General features: G+C 38.4%; 1 protein-coding gene across 1 annotated transcript in view; it reads left to right on the top strand.

Moving 5' to 3' along the window:
* ATP8A2 (ATPase phospholipid transporting 8A2) overlaps window positions 1-27,922 on the top strand; it is a 604,495-nt gene that overhangs the window by 376,130 nt on the left and 200,443 nt on the right. The window lies entirely within an intron of this gene.

Here is a 27,922-nt window from a genome sequence, read left to right as displayed (position 1 = left end):
ACAGTCTACTCTCCCTACCCTGGTGTTGTTTTCCCCCTGGACCTGACCATGATACTAAAGCTATTAGTTTTCTGAATACAGAGAAGTATCAGATTTTCCTGTTGCTCCACCAAGTACATGCACTTGTCAGAACTCCTAGAACTGTACACTAAAAAGGGTGAATTTTACTGTATTATAATACAGTTTTTGGGAGGCCTGCTAAAGGTGATCCATACATCTATGCCCAAGTTTTGATTCAGCAAGTAGGGCTGTGATCAGAATATCAGTTCTATACCATAGAGACTTGGGGAATATTTGAAAAAACTAAACTTAGTCTCCCTTGAGACTCTCAAGCCTGGAAAAGTCACGCATGCACATTATGTGTGCATATGTGAACAGCAGTAAGGAGTCTTCTCCCACTCTGTTTTCTCATTCCTGCAAGGTTAGATGGCTCAAAGGTGTGGGGGCAGGAATTTATTTACATATCACTGGGCTGTCAGAGCCTCATATTCCTCATTATTTCTGAGTTGTAAGAATATAATTAAAATGCTTGTGTTTCTGTACATTTCCTTAACCTTCAAATATGAATATTAGAGTAAATCATAAACCACAATTAAAAAATGCAAACACCTTCTGTACCCACATTTAATATATTTAGTCAATTTCTTTCCCATATCCGCTCAATGACAGCTGAAGGAATTGCTTTGGGATGACAGATTGTCAGCACATTGACACAGATTGTGTTAGATGTATATTTTTAGTGGGAATGAATGATTTTTAGGTGAGCTTTTCTAAGAGATAAAATAAGGAGAAGAACTGTTATTCCAAGTGTCAAACCTATAGAATTGTTTTTCCTTGTTGGTTGTGGTCAACCTAATTCATAATTATTAACAAGTATTTTATAAAACAGAAAAATTGGAGCTTGCTAAAAAATATTCTAACATCTACTAGAATAGACACATTAATAAATAAGAAGGGAAATTATCTCAATCTTCTTGGCCCAAGATTAGAGAAGAAATAATTTAAAATAGTTTATAATTGTTTCTGGTTCTTTGTTGTGTTTTATTACTCAGATAATGTTTGGGAAAAGGGACTGATCAAAACTTGGTAGATAGGGCATTTCTCTTCATTTACTAGTGAAATTGAACTAAAATCTGGAGTTCACAGGACAATATTTCCCTAACATATGTAAGAACTATGATCAGTTAATGAGATCCTGGTTTCTTATGAATACTTTATTAGGATCGGAGGCTAACTTGTGTGCTTATGACCTAGTTACTACCTGGAGGAAGTCGCTCAATAAGAAGGTGTGTGTTTCTTTCTGCCTCTAAACATTTGGGACCATCTCTTTACTGTATGAGCCCTGAGGACTTGAGATAAGAGAGCAGGATACATGTTAAATCACTTTTAATATGAGGAATGCCCACATTGGTTCCCAGGGGATAAAATTAGTCAAGGACTTAGCGGGGAAGAGCTGTTCTCAGACTGGGAGAATAGGCCTGGCTTCCTACGTGACTGTCTCGCTCTTAAATCTTCAGCACTGGCCCAAAGGTATATATTTCTTCATATTCACTTTGAATGGCCATTGTACCACACAACAACCTGGCCTGCCTTAACGTGATTCCTTTTAAACTGGGAAGATTTTCAAGGAGAAATCTTTAAAGACATGGAGCCAGGGAGGAAAAAAACACTATAAAATTAATGAAGAAAGTAAATCTTATTATAAAAGAAAGCTTCTCTGTATTCAGAAAACTAATAGCTTTTAATTTTTCTCTGGAAAATAATTAACAACTGCTAAGGGACCATCAGTCCTTCCAAGTGCCTACAAACAGTACAGTTTCCTTGGTGTGATCATTAGTGGAGTGTTTTTTCAGGTGAATCTACAAATGTCCTGTGGGAAGGCAAATCTATTTCCATAGAATTCTAACCCTGGGTGGCTGAGCTGTACCCATGAGATTTCAGGTCTCCTTATAGCTGTCCCACGCCATCCTGAGCCTCACCTGGCTGTCAAAACAGGAGGTATTTTTTCTCCTCCTAATGGAAGGAGGCCCCAAGGCATTATTACCACAACCAGCCATAGGGATAAAAGGGCTAGCGTGGTAGTGTAAATAATGACGATAATAAATCCAAAAAGAATACAAAAATAAAACTACTAAAACACACTTGTGGATGGATACAAGTGCCTATTCACAGCTTCACTTCTGACCCTAAAACTGTGCCCCTTGGCCAAATTGTGCCCTCGGTCTCAGCTTGTGTCAGATCCTTTTGAGGGTGAAGAATAATGTGGGTAGAAAGCATTTTGAAACTTGATGTGCAGTTACTGGGCCACTATAAATCTGTATTTAAAAATCTGATTACCAAACATGTTTAATGACCAAGAGAAAGCTTTGTTGAGGTAAATAGTGACAATGTTTTATACCACATAAACTCAGCTATGCAAATATATGGGCATATAAAACAGACTAGAAGAACAAACCCGATATATTCATACTTATATTTGAGTCAGTAAATGTATAGATGATTTTATTCTATGTGTTTTATAGATATTTTTAAATGTTCTAAAATGATATGTTGATTTTATATGCAGAAAATGTCAATTTATACACATGTGAGTAGATGCTATAATGACCAGGCTTAGGAAAAAGACAACTAGAAGTTAGAGTTGACATGCATATTAAAAAACAAAATCACCCAAAAAACCCACAGAAACAAAAGTTAGGCCATTGCAACAAAAATCAGGATATTATAGGAAAAGGATCACTTAGGGAATCTCACATTATTATAATACCTTTCGCTGTCTGGGTGCCTGGGTGGCTCAGTTGGTTAAGCGACTGCCTTCGGCTCAGGTCATGATCCTGGAGTCCCTGGATCGAGTCCCGCATCGGGCTCCCTGCTCAGCAGGGAGCCTGCTTCTCCCTCTGACCCTCCCCCCTCTCATGTGCTCTCTGTCTCTCTCATTCTCTCTGTCTCAAATAAATAAATAAAATCTTTAAAAAAAAAAAATACCTTTCGCTGTCAATAGGACGTATTATTACAAATAGTCCTCCCTGAAAGATAAATAAGTAGTTTTCTAAAATGGCACCCTGCTTAGCAGGGCTTTATGAACTCTCTCTTCAAGAGTCTTAGTAGACACTAGGTAGTTTATACCTCTGCATGAGCTGAGTTCTGAACACACCCAGATAATAATAGAAACTTACCATGATGCAGGATAAACAAAACAGCTCTGAGGTAAAATCTGTTTTAGTCACAAATTTCATATTTCACTCTTTGAGCTTCAGGCACATTGTACCTGGACATCGTACCTGGAACAGCTTAGTTCCCATTGCAGTCAGACAGGTTGTATTTTATTGAGTTTTTCTATATTGATTTGTTCCTTTTGGGTTTAAAAATGTGTACTGAAAAATGTATACTTGAATGGTAATTGATCATCATAACTGGTGTGTTTAAGAGAAGCTTTAATCCAAATAAAGCTTTGCATTAACTAACTTGAAGGAAACTATTTCTTCTGCAACTATATAGACTATTCTATCAAGTACACGTGCACTTTTTTTTTTTAGGAATTTGATGTATAGGTTGCCTTATTACTATAGGTTTTATTCAATTTAGGTTCTATTTTCTACTCTAAGTTTTGGAGGGGCCAAATTAGTTTTATTTGATGGCATGACTGTTTATGGGTGCAATTTCCAAGGGCTGTTAGCTGTTTCAGTGCCACTCATAATGGCACATTTTTGAAGTGTTAAGGTTTTGTTAAACATTCCATGCTGCATTTGTAAAAAATTAAAGGTCTTGATACTTGAGTACATTCAAAAGGGAAAAACGGTGTAGCATTGACAAACTGATCCTGTTGAAGTACGAATGGTTATACATGGGAAGGATACCCTGGTAAATCTGACCCATGTAGAGATGAATGAGCCGTAGATGCTTAATTTATGCAGATTGGATCTATATCCAATAGTAACAAATCCCTTTTTTTGTTCCGTGGTTAATTTCATTTCAAGAATTCTTAACACCTGTTATTTTCCCTGTTTAATTTTGCCAAGACTACGCTACCCTCAGCACAAGCTGCTTTCACCCTTGAGAATCTCCAGTCAATACACATGACTGTTGGCCACCATGTGTCGTGGAACATGCTTCCAGACTAATCTCAAACCGTGTTTGTTTCAATAGTAGTTATTCTCCTGTGAAGACACTTATCACAGAATGATCAGCAATTCACGTAACTCTGAAATTCCCTCAGGGAAACATCTATTATTTGTGGAAAATATCACCTGTTCTCTAAGAACTTCTTCAGCTTTCTGTGGATGTTTCAGGGTGAGGCAGAGGAACATGGCGGGAGGTATCTACATTTGGTGATTTGGTGCACACAGCCACGAAGCAGTCATGTTTGTCACAGGCCACTTTGATGTGACTCTTGTCTACCTGGCCCACAGAAGGTAAAGGTTTCTTTTTATACATTTTTTTAAAACTGAGTGTCCAATCCTCAGTAGAGAAAGAGTATTTCATGCAGTTTTAAATGCTTAGAAAATAATATCAAATTTCTGTGTGTTAAAGACAGGATTTGGAAGGGGTATTGTAAAGGCTGGTCTTTAGAAGGGAGAGGCTGGGAGGCATGACTTCTGACTCAAACTCCAGTTGTGTAATCTCTCTACCCTTCGGTGTCCTAGTTATAAAAATGGGACTTAACCAACCTCTTAGGATAGTTGTGACCATTCACTTGTAATAGCAAATGAGTTCTTTCCAGAGTCTAAGTACCTAAACGCACCCCCCTCCTAAACAGAGTCATTTTGGTGGCTGACTATATTGGGTATGATGGACATTCATCACTTGAAAATAATTTTAAACCAGTCTGCCTCGTTGGAGGGTAGATGTGGACAAAGAGGAGCCCACATAGAGGAATCCATGTGAGTTGCTCCCAACCACAACTATATTCAGAAGAACAAGGGACTTTTTCTCTGAATGTATTTTTAAGGACTCCTTTTGATCAAACTCTCCAATTCAAGGATTTCAGCTGCTCTTACTGATGCCAGATGAAGCCATTTTAGGGCACAAGAATGTTCTAAAGAGGTAAATTACCACTCTTCTCCTTTGAGTGACCCTTCTGCATGAAAACAAAATCTGGACATTTCCAATTAGAGCCTCCAGATCTTTAGGAAAATGTAATACATTCTCTAAAGGGAGTTAAAAAGGTGAGATATTATTTGATGACTATACTATATTCTATAGTAATTACAGTCACAACAGTAGCCAACATTTACTGAGTTTTTTTGTGTATCATCCACTGTTTTAAGTGCTTTACCAACCCCTGTTAGATGTTTACTACCATTATGCCCATTTCCCATGAGGAAACCAAGGCATGCACAGGTTAAGTAACTTGTTCATGGTCAAACAGTGGCCAAGCCAACATTTTAAATCAGGCATTCTGATTCTGGAGCACTGACTCCTATCTATACCAAATATTTCTCAATACAGTAGGACTGAGGACCAGGCATCTGCACTGACCCGGTCCAAGCAAAGCTCAGGTCTACTGTTTACTAAAGGGAAGGATAATAAAGACAGTTAACAAACACAGGTATGTGATCATAAAATCTCAAATTGGATTACAGGTCAATCCTACGAAGTCAAGCAAAAGACACACTGGAAATTACCATGTAGTCACTTGAATCAGGCCCTGGTGTCTGATATAATCTTCTTTCCAGTGATTTTCCAAAATCTTGCATACGGTTTAAGGTACAGCTACTCATTTTGACTTCAGAGCGGTTGTGGAGAAGGTTTCTGAGCACCTGGAAGCACTATATGGATTTTTCTCCCTAACAACTTGTCATCAAGGAGGAGACTGCTGAGCTGAGGAGCTGAGCATTTCACAAAGAATGTGTGTGTGTCTCAGTGCTAAGAAAGAGTGCCCCAGCTATCACAGTTGCATTGTGCTTTTTCACCTCCAAGCCATGTTTTGCCTGCCTCCCCATCTCCATCTAGGCTGGAAAAATTTAACCTTTGTAAAATTCTCAGAAAGCAACAGCAAGAATAACAATAGAGTGTTACTAGGACATGGTTTCAGCAGCCACAGGGACTCCTGATTCTAAGAGTTTCTGTAAAAACTATAAGTTGCCCAAATCTGTATTAATCCTGAGCAAATGCAGCAAAGAGCATCTTTCAGGACCAAGAATTACTGAGATTTTGACTCTGGGTGAAACTATACTCCCATTAGCCATGAAACCTAAATCTGAGCCCTAATCTTGCTTGGTTTTCTGATGTCTGTCTATAGGAGGCTTTGGGCTATTGTCTCCATTAGGTATGTATAGTGACAACCAGGCGAGGGATCTGCCTTGTGGAGAGAGAACTACAATTTGTTGGATGGGGATTTTGCCTCTCTGGATGCTCCACCTCTGGACAATGCCTACTTTTCTAGGTTCATATGGAATCTGTGCTCTGTCTTCTGGGATGGCTATGGAGTCCAGGGCATCTCTCTCTAGGATGTCCTCCATGTCTGGTAGGCTGTCCAGACATGCTCACCTAGAATGCGTTAGTGTTTTGACCCGAATAAAAATCCCCTTGTTTCTCAGTTTCAAGCCAAATTCTTTAAGGCTTCGGTATTGCTCCATTGTTCTAACCTATTGGCCAAACACATAACTCTTTTGGAAGCTCCTATAGGTAAACTTTACCCAGCGCTGCTCTTAAAATGTACCTCCCACATCCCTGTCTGTGGATGGGACTCTCGTGAAGATGGCAAAGAGTTCTGGAACGATCAGAGAGGAATTGCTTCTGGATATTCTTTCTTCCCCTTGCCAGAGTACTTGGATATTAAAAAAAAAAAACCACTTTGAAACTTGAAGATAATTAAGTAGCAAACAAATGTTACTTGACTATTCAAATATTAACAAGTGCCATCCACGTGGTGACCTACATTAATTACAGGTTCATTCTTTGGATAATAGAACTTTTGAAACTTTTGCCTTGCGCTGGAAACACTTGCCATTATTAAAAATAAGCATACGTCAGGGGCGCCTGGGTGGCTCAGTTGGTTAAGCAACTGCCTTCAGCTCAGGTCATGATCCTGGAGTCCCAGGATAGAGTCCCGCATCGGACTCCCTGCTCAGTGGGGAGTCTGCTTCTCCCTCTGATCCTCCCCCTCTCATGCTCTCTGTCTCCCATTCTCTCTCTCAGATAAATAAATAAAAAAATCTTTAAAAAAAAAAAATAAGCATACGTCATGTATGCGTCATGTGTGGTAATTAACATAACAATAAAGAATTTTTAAAAAGAAAGAAAGAAGTAGTACCTACTGGGAAAGCTGTAAAATTCAGAAGCTACCTGCTCTAACAAGGGATGGGAATGCTAATTTTTTTTCTTATTCTTATGTTAATCCCCATACATTACATCAGTAGTTTTAGATGTAGTGTTCCATGATTCATTATTTGTGCATAACACCCAGTGCTCCATGCAGAATGTGCCCTCCTCAATACCCATCACCAGGCTAACCCATCCTCCCACCCCCCTCCCCTCTAGAACCCTCAGTTTCTTTTTCAGAGTCCATTGTCTCTCATGGTTCGTCTACCCCTCCGATTTCCCCCCTTCATTCTTCCCCTCCTGCTACCTTCTTCTTCTTCTTCTTCTTCTTGTTTTTTTTTTTTCTTGACATATATTGCATTCTTTCAGAGGTACAGATCTGAGATTCAACAGTCTTGCACAATTCACAGCGCTTACCAGAGCACATAACCTCCCCAGTGTCTATCACCCAGTCACCCCATCCCTCCCACCCCACCCCCGACTCCAGCAACCCTCAGTTTGTTTCCTGCGATTAAGAATTCCTCATATCAGTGAGGTCATATGATACATGTCTTTCTCTGTTTGACTTATTTTGCTCAACATAATACCTTTCAGTTCCATCCACGTCGTTGCAAATGGCAAGATCTCATTCCTTTTGATGGCTGCATAATATTCCATTGTATATATATACCACATCTTCTTTATCCATTCATCTGTCGATGGACATCTTGGCTCTTTCCACAGTTCGGCTATTGTGGACATTGCTGCTATAAACATCGGGGTGCACGTACCCTTTCGGATCCCTACTTTTGTATCTTTGGGGTAAATACCCAGTAGTGCAATTGCTGGATCATATGGTAGCTCTATTTTCAACTTTTTGAGGAACCTCCGTACTGTTTTCCAGAGTGGCTGCACCAGCTTGCATTCCCACCAACAGTGTAGGAGGGTACCCCTTTCTACGCATCCCCACCAACATCTGTCGTTTCCTGACTTGTTGATTTTAGCCATTCTGACTGGTGTGAGGTGGTATCTCATTGAGGTTTTGATTTGGATTTCCCTGATGCCGAGTGATATTGAGCACTTTTTGATGTGTCTGTTGGCCATTTGGGTGTCTTCTTTGGAAAAATGTCTGTTCATGTCTTCTGCCCATTTCTTGATTGGATTCTTTGTTCTTTGGGTGTTGAGTTTGATGAGTTCTTTATAGATTTTGGATACTAGCCCTTTATCTGATATGTCATTTGCAAATATCTTCTCCCATTCTGTCGGTTGTCTTTTGGTTTTGTTGACTGTTTCCTTTGCTTTGCAAAAGCTTTTTATCTTGATGAAGTCCCAATAGTTCATTTTTGCCCTTGCTTCCCTTGCCTTTGGCGATGTTTCTAGGAAGGAGTTGCTTCGGCTGAGGTCAAAGAGGTTGCTGCCTGTGTTCTCTTTTAGGATTTTGATGGACTCCTGTCTCACATTGAGGTCTTTCAACCATTTGGAGTCTATTTTTGTGTGTGATGTAAGGAAATGGTCCAGTTTCATTCTTCTGCATGTGGCTATCCAATTTTCCCAACACCATTTGTTGAAGAGACTGTCTTTTTTCCACTGGACATTCTTTCCTGCTTTGTCGAAGATGAGTTGACCATAGAGTTGAGGGTCCATTTCTGGGCTCTCTATTCTGTTCCATTGATCTATGTGCCCGTTTTTGTGCCAGTACCACACTGTCTTGATGATGACAGCTTTGTAATAGAGCTGGAAGTCCGGAATTGTGATGCCGCCAGCTTTGTTTTCTTTTTCAACATTCCTCTGGCTATGCAGGGTCTTTTCTGGTTCCATGCAAATTTTAGGATTATTTGTTCCATTTCTTTGAAAAAAGTGGATGGTATTTTGATGGGGATTGCATTGAATGTGTAGATTGCTCTAGGTAGCATTGACATCTTCACAATATTTGTTCTTCCAATCCATGAGCATGGAACATTTTTCCATTTCTTTGTGTCTTCCTCAATTTCTTTCATGAGTATTTTATAGTTTTCTGAGTACAGATTCTTTGCCTCTTTGGTTAGATTTATTCCTAAGTATCTTATGGTTTTGGGTGCAATTGTAAATGGGATTGACTCCTTAATTTCTCTTTCTTCTGTCTTGTTGTTGGTGTATAGGAATGCCACTGACTTTTGTGCATTTATTTTATATCCTGCCACTTGACTGAATTCCTGTATGAGTTCTAGCAGTTTTGGGGTGGAGTCTTTGGGGTTTTCCACATAAAGTATCATATCATCTGCAAAGAGTGAGAATTTGACTTCTTCTTTGCCGATTTGGATGCCTTTTATTTCTTTTTGTTGTGTGATTGCTGTGGCTCGGACTTCCAATACTATGTTGAATAGCAGTGGTGATAGTGGACATCCCTGCCGCGTTCCTGACCTTAGGGGGAAAGCTCTCAGTTTTTCCCCATTGAGAATGATATTCGCTGTAGGTTTTTCATAGATGGCTTTTATGATATTGAGGTATGTACCCTCCATGCCTATACTCTAAAGAGTTTTGATCATGAAAGGATGCTGTACTTTGTCAAAAGCTTTTTCTGCATCTATTGAGAGGATCATATGATTCTTGTTCTTTCTTTTGTTAATGTATTTTATCACACTGATTGATTTGCAGATGTTGAACCAACCATGCAGCCCAGGGATAAATCCCACTTGGTCGTGGTGAACAATCCTTTTAATGTACTGTTGGATCCTATTGGCTAGTATTTTGGTGAGAATTTTTGCATCCATGTTCATCAGGGATATTGGTCTGTAATTCTCCTTTTTGATGAGGTCTTTGTTTTGTTTTGGGATCAAGGTAATGCTGGCCTCATAAAATGAGTTTGGAAGTTTTCCTTCCATTTGTATTTTTTGGAACAGTTTCAGAAGGATAGGTGTTAATTCTTCTTGAAATGTTTGGTAGAATTCCCCTGGGAAGCCATCTGGCCCTGGGCTTTTGTTTTTTGGGAGATTTTTGATGACTGCTTCAATTTCCTTACTGGTTATAGGTCTGTTCAGGTTTTCTATTTCTTCCTGGTTCAGTTTTGGTAGTTGATACATCTCTAGAAATGCATCCATTTCTTCCAGATTATCTAATTTGCTGGCATAGAGTTGCTCATAATATGTTCTTATAATTGTTTGTATTTCTCTGGTGTTGGTTGTGATCTCTCCTCTTTCATTCATGATTTTGTTGATTTGGGTCATTTCTCTTTTCTTTTTGATAAGTCTGGCCAGGGGTTTATCAATCTTGTTAATTCTTTCAAAGAACCATCTCCTAGTTTTGTTGATCTGTTCTACTGTTCTTTTAGTTTCTATTTCATTGATTTCTGCTCTGATCTTTATGATTTCTCTTCTCCTGCTGGGTTTAGGCTTTATTTGCTGTTCTTTCTCCAGCTCCTTTAGGTGTAGGGTTAGGTTGTGTACTTGAGACCTTTCTTGTTTCTTGAGAAAGGCTTGTATTGCTATATACTTTCCTCTTAGGACTGCCTTTGCTGCATCCCAAAGATTTTGAATAGTTGTGTTTTCATTTTCATTGGTTTCCATGAATTTTTTAAATTCTTCTTTAATTTCGTGGTTGACCCATTCATTCTTCAGTAGGATGTTCTTTAGCCTCCATGTATTTGAGTTCTTTCCAACTTTCCTCTTGTGATTGAGTTCTAGTTTCAAAGCATTGTGGTCTGAAAATAGGCAGGGAATGATCCCAATCTTTAGGTACCAGTTGAGACCTGATTTGTGACCTAGGATGTGATCTATTCTGGAGAATGTTCCATGGGAACTAGAGAAGAATCTGTATTCTGTTGCTTTGGGATGGAATGTTCTGAATATGTCTGTGAAGTCCATTTGGTCCAGTGTGTCATTTAAAGTCTTTATTTCCTTGTTGATCTTTTGCTTAGACGATCTGTCCATTTCAGTGAGGGGGGTGTTAAAGTCCCCCACTATTATTGTATTGTTGTCGATGTGTTTCTTTGCTTTTGTTATTAATTGCCTTATATAATTGGCTGCTCCCATGTTAGGGGCATAGATATTTACAATTGTTAGATCTTCTTGTTGGATAGACCCTTTAAGTAGGATATAATGTCCTTCCTCATCTCTTATTACAGTCTTTGGTTTAAAATCTAATTTGTCTGATATAAGGATTGCCACCCCAGCTTTCTTTTGGTGTCCATTAGCATGGTAAATGGTTTTCCACCCCCTCACTTTCAATATGGGAGTGTCTTTGGTTCTAAAATGAGTCTCTTGCAGACAGCATATCGATGGGGCTTGTTTTTTAATCCAGTCTGATAGCCTGTGTCTTTTGATTGGGGCATTTAGCCCAGTTACATTCAGGGTAACTATTGAAAGATAGGAATTTAGTGCCATTGTATTGCCTGTAAGGTGACGGTTACCGTATATTGTCTGTGTTCCTTTCTGGTCTTTGTTGCTTTTTGGGTCTCTCTTTGCTTAGAGGACCCCTTTCAAGATTTCCTGTAGGGCTGGTTTTGTGTTTGCAAATTCCTTTAGTTTCTGTTTGTCCTGGAAGCTTTTTAACTCTCCTTCAATTTTCAATGACAGCCTAGCTGGATATTGGATTCTTGGCTGCATATTTTTCTCATTTAGTGCTCTGAATATATCCTGCCAGTCCTTTCTGGCCTGCCAGGTCTCTGTGGATAGGTCTGTTCCCAATCTAATGTTTCTACCATTGTAGGTTACATATCTCTTCTCCTGAGCTGCTTTCAGGATTTTCTCTTTGTCTCTGAGACCTGTAAGTTTTACTATTAGATGTCGGGGTGTTGACCTATTTTTATTGATTTTGAGAGGGGTTCTCTGTGCTTCCTGGATTTTGATGCCTGTTTCCTTCCCCAAATTAGGGAAGTTCTCTGCTATAATTTGCTCCATTATACCTTCTGCCCCTCTCTCTCTTTCTTCTTCTTCTGGGATCCCAATTATTCTAATGTTGTTTCGTCTTATGGTATCGCTTCTCTCTCGAATTCTGCCCTCGTGATCCAGTAGTTGTTTATCTCTCTTTTTCTCAGCTTCATTTTCCATCATTTGGTCTTCTATATCACTGATTCTCTCTTCTGCCTCATTTATCCTAGCAGTTAGCGCCCCCATATTTGATTGCATCTCATTAATAGCCTTTTTGATTTCTACTTGGTTAGATTTTAGTTCTTTTACTTCTCCAGAAAGGGTTTCTCTAATAACTTCCATATTTTTTTCAAGCCCAGCTAGTATCTTTATTTTTTATTTTTTTTAATTTTTTTAAAGATTTTATTTATTTATTTGAGAGAGAGAGAATGAGAGAGAGCACATGAGAGTGGGGAGGGTCAGAGGGAGAAGCAGACTCCCCGCCGAGCAGGGAGTCCGATGCGGGACTCAATCCCGGGACTCCAGGATCATGACCTGAGCCGAAGGCAGTCGCTCAGCCAACTGAGCCACCCAGGCGCCCCCCAGCTAGTATCTTTAAAGTGCTGATTCTAAACTCTAGATCTGACATCATACTAATGTCCGTATTGAGTAGGTCCCTGGCAGTTGGTACTACCTCTTGTTCTTTTTGTTGAGGTGATTTTTTCTGGTTTGTCATTTTGTGCAGAGGAGAATAGATTAATGAGAGAACAGAATGCTAGCAGAGTAACAATGTCCCCAGAAAATATACTCTAAAGAAATCAGAAAAGACCTGAAGCAGTGGGAAAAGAAAGGGAAAGAGAGAAAATAGAAAAAGAAGAAAAAGATAAAGATAAAGATAAAAACAAACAAAACAACAAAAATAACCAGAATGTGATCAAATATGATCAGGCTGGTATATAGATCAGTGCCACACACTAGATTTTCGGTGTATTTTGGTCTGTTAGAAGAAAGTGCCTCCCAAAATTTTAAAGAAAGAAAAACTTATATATATACAAAATAAGGGTTGATATGATGAAGGGGTGGAATATGGCTGTAAAGATGGAAATTATAAAAAATTTTATAAAAGGAATTGATAAGAAGTTGTTTGAAAAAAGAAGAGGATTTAAAAAAAGAAAAAAAGAAAAAAGAAAGGGAGAGAATGTGATCAGGCAGGGGAGTATAAAAAACCATATACTAGAGACTTAGGGTATATTTTGATCTGTTAGAAGAAACTATCTCAAAATTTTAAAGAGAGAACAACTTATATATATATGCCAAAAGTACGGGTAACTACTATGAAGGGATAGAATATGACTCTAAAAATGAAAAATAAAAATGTTTTTTTAAAAAAGGGATTGATAAGATGTTGGTTGTAAAAGGGAAAAAGAAAAATTCAAAAAAAACAAAAAGAGTTAAAAAAAATTAACTTTGAAAGACTAAAGAATTATGGTAAAAAAGCCATGAATTCTATGTGCAGTATTCCCCTAGCGCTGGAGTTCTGCCGTTCTCATTGATTGGTAAACTTGGTCTTGGCCGGCTGTTCTCGCTGATCTTCTGGGGGAGGGGCCTGTTGCTGTGGTTTCCAAATGTCTTTGCCAGAGGCGGAATTGCCCCACCATTGCCCGGTCCGGGCTAAGTAATCTGCTCGGGTTTGCTCTCGGGAGCTTCTGTTCCCTGCAAGCTTTCCATACTGCTTTGGAGGCCGAGAGTGAAAATGGCAGCCTCAGAATCTCTGCCCCAGAGGCCCGAGAACTCGGGGCCCTGCTCCTCAGTGAGCACCTAGAGAAAAGCTGTCAGTCACTCCCGTCTCCCCGGTCTCCGGCCGCACTCCATGCTCACCCGGCCTGTGACCGTGCGTTTCTATCTTTGGCACCCGACCCCGGGTGGAGTCTCCAAACCCAGCAGATCCCTGCAGTGCACTCCCGTGTGGCTCCTCCCGGGGGAGGAAGGTGAGTCTCCCCGGATCTGCTGCTTGTTGGGTCCCTCCTGGAGGAGCAGGGGCCCGACTGTGCTGCGGATCACGGTTTATGGCCACCCCGAGCTGAGAGCCCGCGCCTGGGCTCCGCCTCTGCAGCCGGCTTCCCTGCTCCGTTACCTGGGAGCTCTGCCACACTCAGGCACCCCTGGTCTTTCTGTGACCCCGAGGGTCCTGAGACCACACTGTCCCGGAGGGTTCCACCCCCCGCTTAGCCACCAGAGTGACATCCCTCAGCGGAGCAGACTTTTAAAAGTTCCGATTTTGTGCTCCACGGCTCTATCACTTGCCAGAAGCGCCGACGGAGGCCCCTCCCCCGCCGTCTATCCTCCCGAACATCACCTCGGATTCACTTCTCCACACGTCCAACCTTCCAGAAAGTGGTCGCTTTTCCGATGAGAGAGTTGTTGCTCTTCTTTTCTTCGCTCTCCTGTTGAGTTTGTAGGTGTTCAGAATGGTTTGATCCCTATCCAGCTGAATTCCTGAGAGGAGACGAAATCCAGGTCTCCTACTCCTCCGCCATCTTGCTCCGTCCTCGGGAATGCTAATTTTAACTTTGCACTCTAAGCTCCATGTGTTTTGAGTTTAATCTTCAATGCTATTAGCCAATTTCACATGGTAAGTTTTGTGGCTTTGTAACTGTATTGATCCAACAGTGAAATAGAAATGCTTGTGTCTCCATTTATAGGACTAGTACATGTGGCTAGCTTCTCCATTATTATTGGGTCCCAAAAACTATCAAGAACTTTCTGTAAACACATTCTAAATCTAAAAGTATCTTTAAAAATGAACTTTTCAGCTTTTTCCTCTAAGGCAAAAATTCCGTTGGCCAGCATTTTTCTTTAATATATAAAGGGGGTTTCTTAGGGAGAAATACTCTGAACGGAATGTGGCCTTACCACCAAGCTGCCACAGTCTGGATTTGGTGGCCCTGTTAAATACTTCCTCACTCTGTGTGTAGAAAAATGGATTCCACAACCTTAAAATCATAGCCTTTACCCAAGGGAACTTCTAGCATAAAGAAAAAGCAGAAGCTAGTGGAGGTTTAAGATGTTTATTTAGGAGAAAAATGAGGTGTTAAACAGTTAGACACTGCCATCAGATTTTTAGCATTGATTAATAGTTCCAAATTATTCAGAATGTATCAGTTATCCAACTCATGGACATTAAACATTCAGTTGCCAGCTTCAGTTTTCTTTTCTTTTCTTTTCTTTTTTAAAGATTTTATTTATTTATTTGACAGAGAGAGACATCACGAGAGAGGGAACACAAGCAGGGGGAGTGTGAGAGGGAGAAGTAGGCTTCCCGCTGAGCAGGGAACCTGATGTGGGGCTCAATCCCAGGACCCTGGAATCATGACCAGAGCCAAAGGCAGATGCTTAACGACTGAACCACCAGGCGCCCCTGTTTTCTTGATTGTTAATTTTCAGTCCATGTGTTTTAGGTGTTTGACTAAGGATTTTGTTAAAATATCTTTTCTTGTTTGAATTCATTTTTCTGCAAATTTTGACTTTGCTTTAGAGGTAGATAGTTAGAGATAGCTTATTTTTTTTTATTTACCCTTGTTTAAGGATAATGAGGTAATACCTTTTATTTGGTCATAAAATAACTGTGATATGTATAATTTATTCAAAAGCAAGTTTGCTTTTGAAATTTCTACATGCTTGATACCTTTTTTTTCTTCCCATGTTTCAAATCTTAAGCTACACCTATAGATTCAGTCTCCACAGGTATTCCATAGTGAAAAACCATACTGGCATTTCAGAAATTAAGTAAAAAATATGTTTATAAAATGGCATATGGCACTTAATCTTGAAACTGTGGAAATATTTACTGTCTTGATGAAGGCTACAGCTCTTACAACCTTGAGTTCTTAACACTGATTTGAAGGCATTCGTAGATACTAAGTGATTGGGAATATAGGGATTCATTTTTCTGTACTATTTATTCCACTGCACATATATCTTAATACTTATAAGAAAGTGGAAAAAATTGTAAACACTTTAACCTCACAAACTGTGGCAATATGCACTTACTGTAATGTGGCCCTTGCTCCTTTGGAGAAGAGATCACAAGATCAAGCTCCTGGTGATGCAAGGGGAGGTCATTTTTCATTTGTTTAAAGACTGACTTTATTTCAGACTCTAGAGATACCTGCTCTACAAACAGGTGGAACAAATTCCCTGCTTGAATTAAGTCTCACAATTTAGAATAGAACAATAAAGAAAATTGAAGGAAGAGGAAACAAAAGACACACCACAAAGAGAATAAATGAGAAGGAAGCAAGGAGGAGAGACATCTTGAACTAGAGGTTTTGAGCCTTCCAGTGGGGACATCTAGAGAGAAATCTGGGTAAAAAGGGACAAGTTGACTTGAGAGGTGTTAAAATCGCAGTGTGTTGGGGTGGGAACTGGGATGAAATGAAGAGGTGGAACACGGGCTTTTCAGGGCAATGAAAGTATTCTGTGTGATACTGGGATTTTATGTGGTATCTTGGATTTGCCAAAAGCCACAGAACTGTATAATACAAAGAGTGTTCCCTAGTTTAAGCCATGGACTTTAGTAGATAATTATATTATCAGTACTGGCTCATCAGTTGCAACAGATGTACCACACTGGTAGAAGATAATAAGGGAAACTGTGTTGGGTATGTGTGGGTAGTATGGGACTTCTGGGCTTTCTGCTCCTTTTTTCTGTAATCTAAATTTTTCTATACCATTAGGTCTATTAATTATTTTTTTAAAACTGCAGTGATACCTGAAAACGGTCAGCAGCCTCGGGGTAGTGAAATATTGACGTCAGAAACACAGTTTGAAGGACATCAATATAGAGGGACTTTTGGGGCTTCAGGTCTAGATGAGCTCTAACAGGGAATGATGAAAGGAAAGACATGAAGGCCCAGCACCCAGCCTTGCGATATTCCCGTGTAGGTGGGGCTCTGCCTTATGATGAGGAAACAGCGAGGACCAGAATGGAATGACACTAAAAAAGAAAATTAGAGGAGTACAAGTATCACAGCACAGCACAGCTGCCAAGAAGGAGATGACCCCAGAAAGTGCGTACTGATGTTCCAAAGAGGTGAAGGATAATGAGGACTTAAAATGGCCGTTAAAATCTAATGATTAGATGGCAAGGCACTGGTCAGAGAGAGTAGTCTTAATAGCATCCTAGTTACATTTGGGTTGTAGAGGTTAAGACTCAGTTGATCTGGAAGCTACAAGTATAGGAAGCAGCTTTCCCTTTAGAGAGTTGAGGAACGGTTCTTGTTTTTAAAATATATGGTGGGAATGCAAACTGGTGCAGCTGCTGTGGAAAAGAGTATGGGTGAATAGGTGAAGGGGATTAAGGGTGCACTTCCCATTATCTCTGAGTGATGCATGGGTATCAAGTCACTATATTGTATACTTGAAGCTAATATAACACTGTATAGTAACTATACTGGAATTAAAATGAAATTAAATTTTTGAAAAAGTAACAATTATATGAAGTCCTACAATAATAATACTAAGCCCAAAACACAATGAAATATGCACAAAGAACATATATTAAATCATTGGGTGTATTAAGAAAGAAGGAAAACCTACCTAGATATTTTTTTAAAGATGTTTAAGGGATAAATGTCATTAAAAACCCTAATTGATTAATTAACAATCTCTGGAAGAAGTTGTATTTACAGGAAGAGGCTAAAGAGCCAAAATTCTGGTAGGGGCTGGACATTTGAAATGGTAGAAAAAGATGGAAATGGACCCAAGAACTTGATTATCAAGTAGTAGCCCAAAAACTGGAAGAAATTGGAAAATGGATGAAACAGAAAAATATGTAAGGTGGTTTAGTGTGCCTGCCATCAGAGACTTGGGGTTACAAAGAAACTAGATGGGGAGATTAAAGTTATATCATCTCTATGTCTTTAATAAAGTAACAGTTCAACCCACCTAACAACTATTTGGTGTTTGAGATGTTGGGCCAAATGGAGCATGGTTAAGATGAAGTTTTGAAGCATTTACATTTGAAGTCCCCCACAGTAAAGTGATCTGAATATACTGCATAGAGACATCATTTTTAATTCAAAAGACCCCATAGAAATTATCAGGCCCAACCCATTCCTGTTTCAAAGGAGAGTGGCATAGAGAATGGTTCTGTAGATTGCCTGAAGTCACATGGCTGTTCAGAATCAGGAGTCTTCTCTCAGGCAAATCTTGTATTTCTCCTTCTACATCACTGCAGCTATGCAGAATTTGAGCTGCTCCAATGAGATGTCTGGTAGACAACTGTAGATTGAAATATAATGACATATCATAAAATTTGCCCCTTAGAAGTATACAATTGAGGGGTTTTAGTATATCCACAGAGTTGTGCAACTATCATCACTATATAATTCCAGAACACTTTTATCGCTCCAGAAAGAAACCCCACACCTATTAACAGTCACTAATCACCCCTCAACCCCACCAGCACTGCCACCAAATGCCTCTGGCAATCTCTACTCTACTTTCTGTCTCTATGGACTCGTCTATTCCAGACATTTCATATACATGGAATCATGTAGTATCTTGCATTTGTGTCTGGCTTCTTTCACTTAGCATAAGGTTTTCAAGAGTTCATCCATGTTGTAGCATGTATTAGTACTTCATTTCTTTTTATGGCAAAATAATACTCCATTGTATGGATCTACCACATTTTTTAATCCATTTGTCCATTGAGAGCCATTTGGAATGTTTCCATGTTTTGTATATTATGAGTAATACTGCTATGAACACTCATATACAAGTTTTTGTGTAGAGCTATGTGTTCAGTTCTCTTGGTATATATGTGGGAATGGAATTGCTGAATCATATATGAAGTAACTCTCTGTTTAACTTTTTGAGGAACTGCCAAATTGTTTTCCAAATTAGCTGTACTGTTTTACATTCCTACCAGCAATGGACAAGGGTTCCAATTTCTCCACACTCTCACCAACACTTTACTATCCTTCTTTTCGGTTGTATGGCCATCCTAGTGGGTGTGAAGGGGTACCTCACTGTGGTCTGGGTGTGGATTTTTCTAATGACTAATGTTGAGCATGTGCTTGTTGCCCACCTGTATGTCTTCTTTGGAGCAATGTCTATTTAGATCCTTTGCCTTTTTTCTTTGCCAATTGGATTACTTAGGTTTTTGTTTTTGTTTTTTTTATTCTTGAGTTGTGAGAGTTCTTTATGTATTCTGAATACAAATCCCTTATTTTAAAATATTTCTTCCTATCTGTGAGTTGTCTTTTCATCTTCTTGATGGTATCCTTTGAAACTTAGTTTCTAATTTTCATGTAGTCCAGCTTTTTCTTCTTTTGTCTTTTATGTTTTTGGTGTCCTATCTAAAAACTGTTACCTAACCCGAGGTCACAAAAATGTATTCCTATGTTTTCTTCTAGGTGTTCTGTAGGTTTAGCTCTTAAATTTAGGACTATTGTCCATTTTGAATTAGTTTTTGGATATGGTGTAAGGTAGGTGTCCAACTTCATTTTTTTGCATATAGATATCAAGTTGCATCAGCAGTATTTATTGAAAAGACTGTTCTCTCCGTCATTGAATGTCTTAGTACCCTTGTTGAAAACCAATTGAACGTAAGGTGGTTTATTTCTGGACTCTATTCTATTGATCTATATGTTTCAACTAAAAATCTTTAAAAACAAATAGTGAGACAATTAACTTAGTCACATTAATAAATCCATGTGGAAAACAGAGAATGGAAAAGTTATCTATTACCTCTCACTGTAAATGTTTTGCCATATTTCCCTTGAGCGAGACTTAGACCATTTAATTCCTTTACAGTTGTTATTCTTTCCTTTAAAAAAAAAAACTCTCCTCACACTGCTCATTTCTTTTCCCATATACTGCAGACGACAGAAGACAGGGAATGGGCAAAGCAGCAGGACCCCTAAAATCACTTTACACACATGCATAGAGGAAGGGGTAAAGGTTAAATTTCCTTTTAATATTTTGTATTTTGTTGTCCCTGTTTCTACTCTAAGCCACTGATTTACTGAGTGTGGTCCTGAGGCTCAACAGCAGCTGTGCATATGAGTGCACTTTTATAAATACTTCCATGAGAACTTTGAATCACAAGTTACCTTAATTTAAGGGCAAGGAAAGAACATTCTGAACAAAACATAAACCTTTTTTGAACCCAAGTTCAGACTGGTTTCTTTGCTCCCCAAAGACTTTTTTTATATCTGAAATATCTATTTAAAGCGTATTTCTACTTGAAATTTTTTTTAAAAAAATTCTTCAGATATCTATACTTTAATTCCCATGATTTAACTTTTAGAAACCTCTCTGACCTTATAAACAAAGAGATCTTTTGAGAACCAAACTGGGAATCCATATTTTCAGAGAGCCCAGAGATTTTCCAGAAAGTTGAAAGAGATCTAAGGCATTGAAATCTCAGAAGGAAGGATTGTGTCCTAGGTAAGAGCGAGGCATGAAAAACATGTAATATTTCAAAAATTTATGGTTCCCATGAATATTCACATGCTACATTTTAAATTACCAGATTTTGACAATGACTTGGCTTGTATATGAAATTATATTAGCTTTAAAAGTATTAGACAGTGAAAGAGACAAAAAAAACAGACTCTTAACTATAGAGAACAAACTGATGGTCACCAGAGGAGGGGTGGTTGAAATAGGTGAAGGGGATTAAGTGTACACGTATCATGATGAGCACTGAATAATGTATAGAATTGTTGAATCACTGTATTGTACACCTGAAAGTAATATAACACTGTATATTAACTATACTGAAATTAAAATTTTTAAAATTATTAAGCAATGGAATACTGTCTTTTAAAATGAAGTTTCTTATTTAAAAATACTTTTTTTTCTTCTTTAAGTTTTTATTTAAATTCCAGTTAGCTAACATACAGTGTAATATTAGTTTCAGGTGTACAATATGTTGATCCAGTACTTCATACAACACCCGGTGCTCATCACAAGTGCCCTTCTTAATCCCCATCACCTATTTAAAATCTACATTGCTTTGCCTTCTCAAATCTGACATGTCCAAAAGACAGCTGTTGATTCTTTCTCCTTAGAACCTATTCTTGTCCCCCCTCTCCCGTTCCCTTGTGATCTGACCTTACAAATGTTTCAACCTGTTTGTGCCATTCTCCTGGTTACTTATTGAGCTTCAGCCCATGTGCCCTCTTTACTGTTATGTGAATAAACCAAACTTTCCTTTCTCTCTGAGCCATTCCATCCCCCTTTGAAAGGCTGGTTGTTCTCACCTCCAGCTCACATCACCCTGCTTATTTTCTTCATAGCCCTGATGTTCTAATTTGTAGGTTTGCTTCTGCATTACCTGTGTCCCCCACTGGTCCATATCGCTTTAGAGGCAAAGATCTTTTTATCTTTCCCCCTAAATCTCCAGTACCTGGAGTAGAGCCTAGTACCCAGTTGGTGCCCCATAAATATGTGTCCAGAATCAAAACCCTGGAGACTCTGAGAGGATGTGCATATGTGTAGAACCATAATTAGTATATTGCCACAGAGTGGGCTATCTAAACTCACTTCCAAGGGGGAGTCTACTTAATGGCATCTTCAACCATTTGAATGCAGTAAAGGAAAAAGTTGTTTTTGTTTTCTTTGGTTGTGTTTTTTCACTGGGCTTTGAACCCCAGAAAAGTAATTGTAACCACTTCCGTTCCACTCCTATAGGCTGTGACCTTCATTCAGTATGGACTATTATGGGAAAAGCACCTTCTCTGAATGAGGCTTTCTCGTTTCTGAATTTATGCCCGTTTTGATCTTATTACTAATTAACTTACACAAGATTCTATTTTAGATAGCAAGTTAAAAATTGCAATTTGAATGGAGAGCACTGACCCTCCCTATTGATTCTTACAGCTGACTACCACCTACCTCTCAAACCTCAGCTCACGTGGTCTTTCCTCAAGGAAGCTTTGTTTTGGGTCTTAGCAGCCCTTACTGTCCTTAACAGCATTTATCACATTCCAGATAACAAAATTAGTGGTAACAAAATTAGTTGGACCCAGTCCCAGTCTAAAAAATTCTTGGAAGCCAGAGAACATGATGGTCTTTTTTTTAAACACCTGTATCTCCAGGAAGCATTCAGTAAAATAAGTTGAATCAATTAACCAGCTTTAAACTGATATCTCTGATTCATGAATCCATTTTCCAGCAGCCATAATATGTGACTTTTTAATATTAAGTAAATTTCCAGAAACCTCAAATACAGGGACATGAATGAAAGGCTCAATGAGAGGAACAGGGTAATGCACACTTGCCGGAGAAGCCAGGTTTAACTTTCAATTGCAGAATTGCAAACAGGTCATTTGCTTCCTGGGTGTTGACCATTTGATTTTTTGAAGACAATTGTTGAAGTGATTATGATATATTAATACCATTAAATTGTTGATGAATTTTGCCGAATCTTTGGAAAGTAAATATTAAGGGATAGAATGATGCTCATGTTTACATTTTATTTCATCATTTTGTTTTCAGCTTGTCTTATAAATTTTGTATACGATGTTATAATTAAGGATCTTAAGGGATGAATTTAATAGAGAGTTATACAAAATTTTTGCTATTTGCCTCCCCTAAAAGAAAAAATGTCCGTACTATATTAAAAGACTCTGTCATCTTAATTAAGAGGCAGCTCTTTTCCTGTTTTTTTTTTCCCTCTTAATTATATAAGCTATGCTGAGTGGGATGTAATAACATGAGTTTAAATTGATAATTAGTGTGTGGAAGGCATTTGGCAGTGAAATATAGAGCAATATCAGTGGCATAACCTTGGCAATAGAAAAATATAAATATAATCTAAATGTCAGTGCAGAAATAAAACCAGGACCAGATAGTCAATAATTTGATAAAATATTTTAGGAAACACATTCAATTACATTAATTTTTTTTTTAAAGATTTTATTTATTTATTTGAGACAGAGAGAATGAGAGAGACAGAGAGCACATGAGAGGGGGGGAGGGTCAGAGGGAGAAGCAGGCTCCCCGCCGAGCAGGGAGCCCGATGCGGGACTCGATCCCGGGACTCCAGGATCATGACCTGAGCCGAAGGCAGTCGCTTAACCAACTGAGCCACCCAGGCGCCCCAATTACATTAAATTTTTTAATCAAAACAAAATACGTAGCTTATTTAAAAGTCCTAGGACCTGGAGGCATTGTGTGTGTGTGTGTCTGTGTGTGTGTGTGTCTGTGCGCACACACATATGTTTATACCTCATGTGTATGTATATATTTTCATACCATTAAAAATAGTAATCCTTACACCTACTTGTATCTCTAGTCATAATCCCAAAAGAAAACCCTTTTTAGATGTTTCTTCTGGAAGCTATCTGCTTATCTCTAAGTAATGTGCCTTGTGCTATGTGTTGATTTCTCTATTTCAGACATTATCTTTCAACTTCCTGTTTTGGTGGGTAAGGATTTCCCTCCCATACATTACTGTCTGACCTCTTTCCTACTCCCTTCCAATATAGTTACAGCTATCATTTTAATTAATTCAGGGACCTATGTTAACCTCTTTAACAAAATGTAAATAATGTTCACTGAAGAGCCAAAGGTATGATTATTTTTCCTTTCTTACATAGGTTTCAATTTTTCCTGTAGTTTCAAGAAAGCCTCCTTTTTGTCTCTTGCCCTAACTGAATTCCACATACTTTTAATATTCTCCAGAAGTTCTATTATGTTATGTATTATTTTCTTGAACCTCCTCTTTCCCTCCCCCTCCCCTATTAAGCCCCCTCTCCCTCCAGCCCCATCTGGACTGCCTCTTCTCTAGGCTTTCTTCCTGATGCTGAATTTTGCCTCCTGGATTCCTTGTCATTATTCTTGACTTCTTCACTTATACTCCTGAAGCTTATACATCAGTGGATCCTTGAAGTGTTACATGAGCAGTATATTTGAGACATTGGATATCTTTATCCTATGATTATATTTGGTTTGTAGATTGGTTGGGTATAAAATTCTAGGCTGACATTCTTTTTTTTTTTTTTTTTTTTCTCTCTGAATGCTCTCTGTCCTTTAGCCTCCTTCTGACTGGCTGAAGAGAAACTCAATGCAATTCTGATCCTTAATCCTTTGTATTTACACTTCAGAATATTTTTGTCTTTGTTTAGTGTTCCAAAATTTGCAAAGATATGGGTGTGTGTGTGTGTGTGTGTATGTGCTTTTCTTTATGTGCCTTTTCAGCCTAGAGTCTGGTTTTCTTTAGTCTGGGAAATTTTCTTATAGTTTTGTAATATCCTCCTTTTTATTTTCTGCATTTTGTCTTTCTACAGCTAAGTCATGTATTGAACCTTCTGGATTTATCACCCAGTCTCCTTATATTTTCTGTGATTTAACTCTTATGCCCTCTGAGAGATTCCTTGACTTATCTCTAACCACTCACTATTGAGGCTTTGGGGGGTGTTTTTTTGGTTTTCTTTTCTTTTTAATTTACAAGTCCTTTATTTTATTTTTTCTCCCTACTTTTATGGTAACATTCTAATCTTAGTCTGTGGATGTAATATCTTATTAGATCTCTATGAGAATATAAAATAAAATTGATTTGAAGTCCTCATTTTTCCCCATATTTATCTCCATTTTATCTGGGTTTCTTTTTTTGAGAGTTCTTCTTAGATACTCCAATGTGTACTTTTAGTCTTTCTGCATTTAGCTCTTTTATTTCTTATTTACATGTTTTAACATTCAACTGATAATGCAAACATTGAAATACTGAATAGTTCATACATTTCAGATTTTAATAAAATTAATGTGTGCTTATAGTAATTTGGCCAAGTGACAACTTTCCCAATGTTTATCACATTTACTTTTCCTCTCCTGGAAGAATTTCCAAAAAAAGTCATGAAAATAATAGCAAACTTTTTAGCACATCTAGACAATGGCAGGCGCTGTGCCTGCTGCTTCAGATTCTATTGTGGAAAAGAGTTTTACACCATCCAAGTATAAAGAACACATCATTAATACTATATATGTTCATACTGACTAGGATAACTAAGAGAACCTTCTCTGGAATGAATTCTGGAATTTTTCCCAGATGTTAATAATTAATTGTGTTGTATATAATGTTCAGGTTAAATTATGTATTAGCTTATTTAGTGGAAGTCTAAGATTGACAAGTTTCTGCTGCAAGAAAGGATATTTTGAGAATTTAACTCCTCGTAAAATATGTACCATGCAGTAGTTAGTGCCTACAGCAACTGCTGGTACTCTGTCTATATTAGTATTCTAGGCTTTTTGGCAAGATTGAAAATATATTTCTGTTGGTAGTTAATATTCTGAAATCATAAATACATACACTTAAAATGGACAAGTTAGCTGTATCAGTACCTTAAAATTATATTAAATAAATAATGTTCTATTCTAAATATTAATAATGCCATAATTGGGCATAGGGCAATAAAATGACCACTGTAGTAGCTTGATTGCTATGCATTTATTAATGAAATATTACTTGTTCATTCTGAAAATAAAAGCTGAGAGCAAATAAAAGGGGGAAGGGAAAGGAAAAAGTGTTCAAGGATGGTTTTCCACATGAACCCCTAAGTTTAATTGACTAACATCATTCTGCCTTATATTGGCAACTTTGTAAGGCCTGGGACAGATTGGTGGTGCTAATGGAGAAGAAGTGTTGCTCCTGACGTTGTCTCCCATTTTAATTCATTCAGGGATTATACAGCTAAGCCTACTGAAGCAGCTCTCAATCTGGGGCCTTCGAAGAATCTGCCATTTCTAAGGGCCAGAGTTCATGGCCAGAAACATTGCATGTAACTCCTAGGAAAAAGGGCCGAGTGAGTGAGTGCTTTTACAAAAGTATGGCATGGTTTTAACTTTTATTGTGTCATGTCGTTTTGCTCTGATGGGACAGACAGGGTTGTTGGACTAGCTTGACATTTTCTGTAACCTTTCCTGTAGCCACTCTCGGTGATCGTTCCAGAGTTGGCTGTGTGACCTTGTTCTGGTCATAATGTGTAAGTAGAAGTCTCTGGGTGGGACTTCCAGACATGCCTGGCCCATGAATAAATATTTACTTAGGGTTAAAGTAAATGAACTATTTAAAATGTAATGCAAAGTGCCTTTTCTTTGGCCCCTGACCTAAAAATGTTGCTTTCTTCGGTCTTGCTTGCACGAGTTCACTCACTGGATAACTTCATTCCCGTTGATGTGATTATTGTGTTTACTAATGTTGCATACATTTTTCTTATCTAAAACACTTCCCTGAGCATCAGCCTTGCACTTTGAATTTCTTCCTGGAGAGCCCACAGGTACTGCCCATTTCACATGCCCTCTCATCACCAAGCTTCACCTTTACTCATGATCATGACTGTGGCTCCAGTCTCCTTCAGGGGACTCTCAGAATCCTCTGTGGCTGCCACTTCCATATTAATTCCAACAAACAGGACCTCTCAAGATCTCTCTCTAAGACTGTGCCCAATGGTGATTCCTTCCCTTCATGACTCTCAAGTCTGCCTCCTATACTTTTCTATTAGGTAAACTTCCAGAAAGGTGAATGGCTTGTGCCACATTCCTGCCTAAATGCAGTTGCCCAGCCTCCTAGTTGCCCTGAGAAAGCACGTTTTAGAGCAGAAAGTACTCCTGGGAGCATATGAAGACTTGCCATGGGAGTCCATTCCCAGAGGTCACTTCCAGGACACTCTCTTTCCCCATCTCCCTCTCCATAGTCAACATTTCCTACTTTATGAAAGAAAAGCATACATCTCACCTCTTCTGAATCTCAGTATGGGGCATGCCCCATGGTATAAAAAGATGTCAGAAACAAACCAAGGAGACAGCATTTATTGAAAAAATAAAACCCTACCTTTTCTACCCCACACAATGGTCGGTGACACATGGCTCCTGAGGAACTGTCCAGAGAGAATCTCAGTGAGAAACATAGAAGGCAGCTGTCCCATATTTCATGTAGATACCATATTCACGGCAAGGCTTTATTCATCCCACTGATCTGTGTCTGTGCATGGAAGCTCAGGAATGACATGGTCATCATGGAGATATGAATATTAACATGTATATTTTAATTAAAAATTGAAGCCAGAATTTTTTCTGATTTAACCAATTAGTTAAAAAGTGAAGTTAGGTGTTGCCAATTAGGTTTTATGGCAGAAATCTTCCAAAGCTTGAATCAGCTAAATCTCCAACTCTAAGGTTTGGAAGAATATTTAAAGCATGTGATAAAGGGTGATGGTGTCATACGCTCAGAGGACCTCATTGCAGAGAATGCAATATAAGGTAGCCCTGTGTGATAAGAGGAAACTGTTAGGAAGCAATAATATAATAGCAATAGTATATTAAAAATGAAAAATGTTTTTCCTTTCCCCCCAATTTTCTGATTGTATTAGGTGAAAAAGGTGTATCTAAATGAAAACATAGCAGGAATATTAAAAGTTACTTGAAAATTCTTGGTATACTTCCTAGAAGTTAAGAAAGTAAATTATTCTGGTGAATAGTTAACAGAATCTTTTGCAAGTCAATGTGCTTTGTTTCTTTGCTCTCAGAAAACTTTAAAAAGGACCTAATCAAAATGTCAGCAGGTAGATTATTTCCAGTAACTTTAGTATTAGAACATTGTATTATTATTATTATTTTTTTTTTTTGGCAAATGGCTCAGAGATCCCAAGTATTGAAGGATATTGCTCTAATAAACTTTATATTCTCATTTATTATGTGAATTAGATTTCTCAGGACTTAAATCTATAGAATAGAAATGATGCTGAACCCTGTCTCAGTCTAGCAATAGGTAATATTCTTCCACAGTTATATAAACTCATGGGCAGAAGGAATACTTAGCTCCATCTATCTCATTAAAAGATGTATTT

The sequence above is a fragment of the Mirounga leonina genome, unplaced genomic scaffold, assembly GCF_011800145.1.
Source record: "Mirounga leonina isolate KUSES-001 unplaced genomic scaffold, KU_Mleo_1.0 Mir_127, whole genome shotgun sequence".
Lineage (NCBI taxonomy): Eukaryota > Metazoa > Chordata > Mammalia > Carnivora > Phocidae > Mirounga > Mirounga leonina.
Note: the sequence above shows the minus strand (reverse complement) of the source record. Positions and strands in the feature narration are given on the sequence as shown.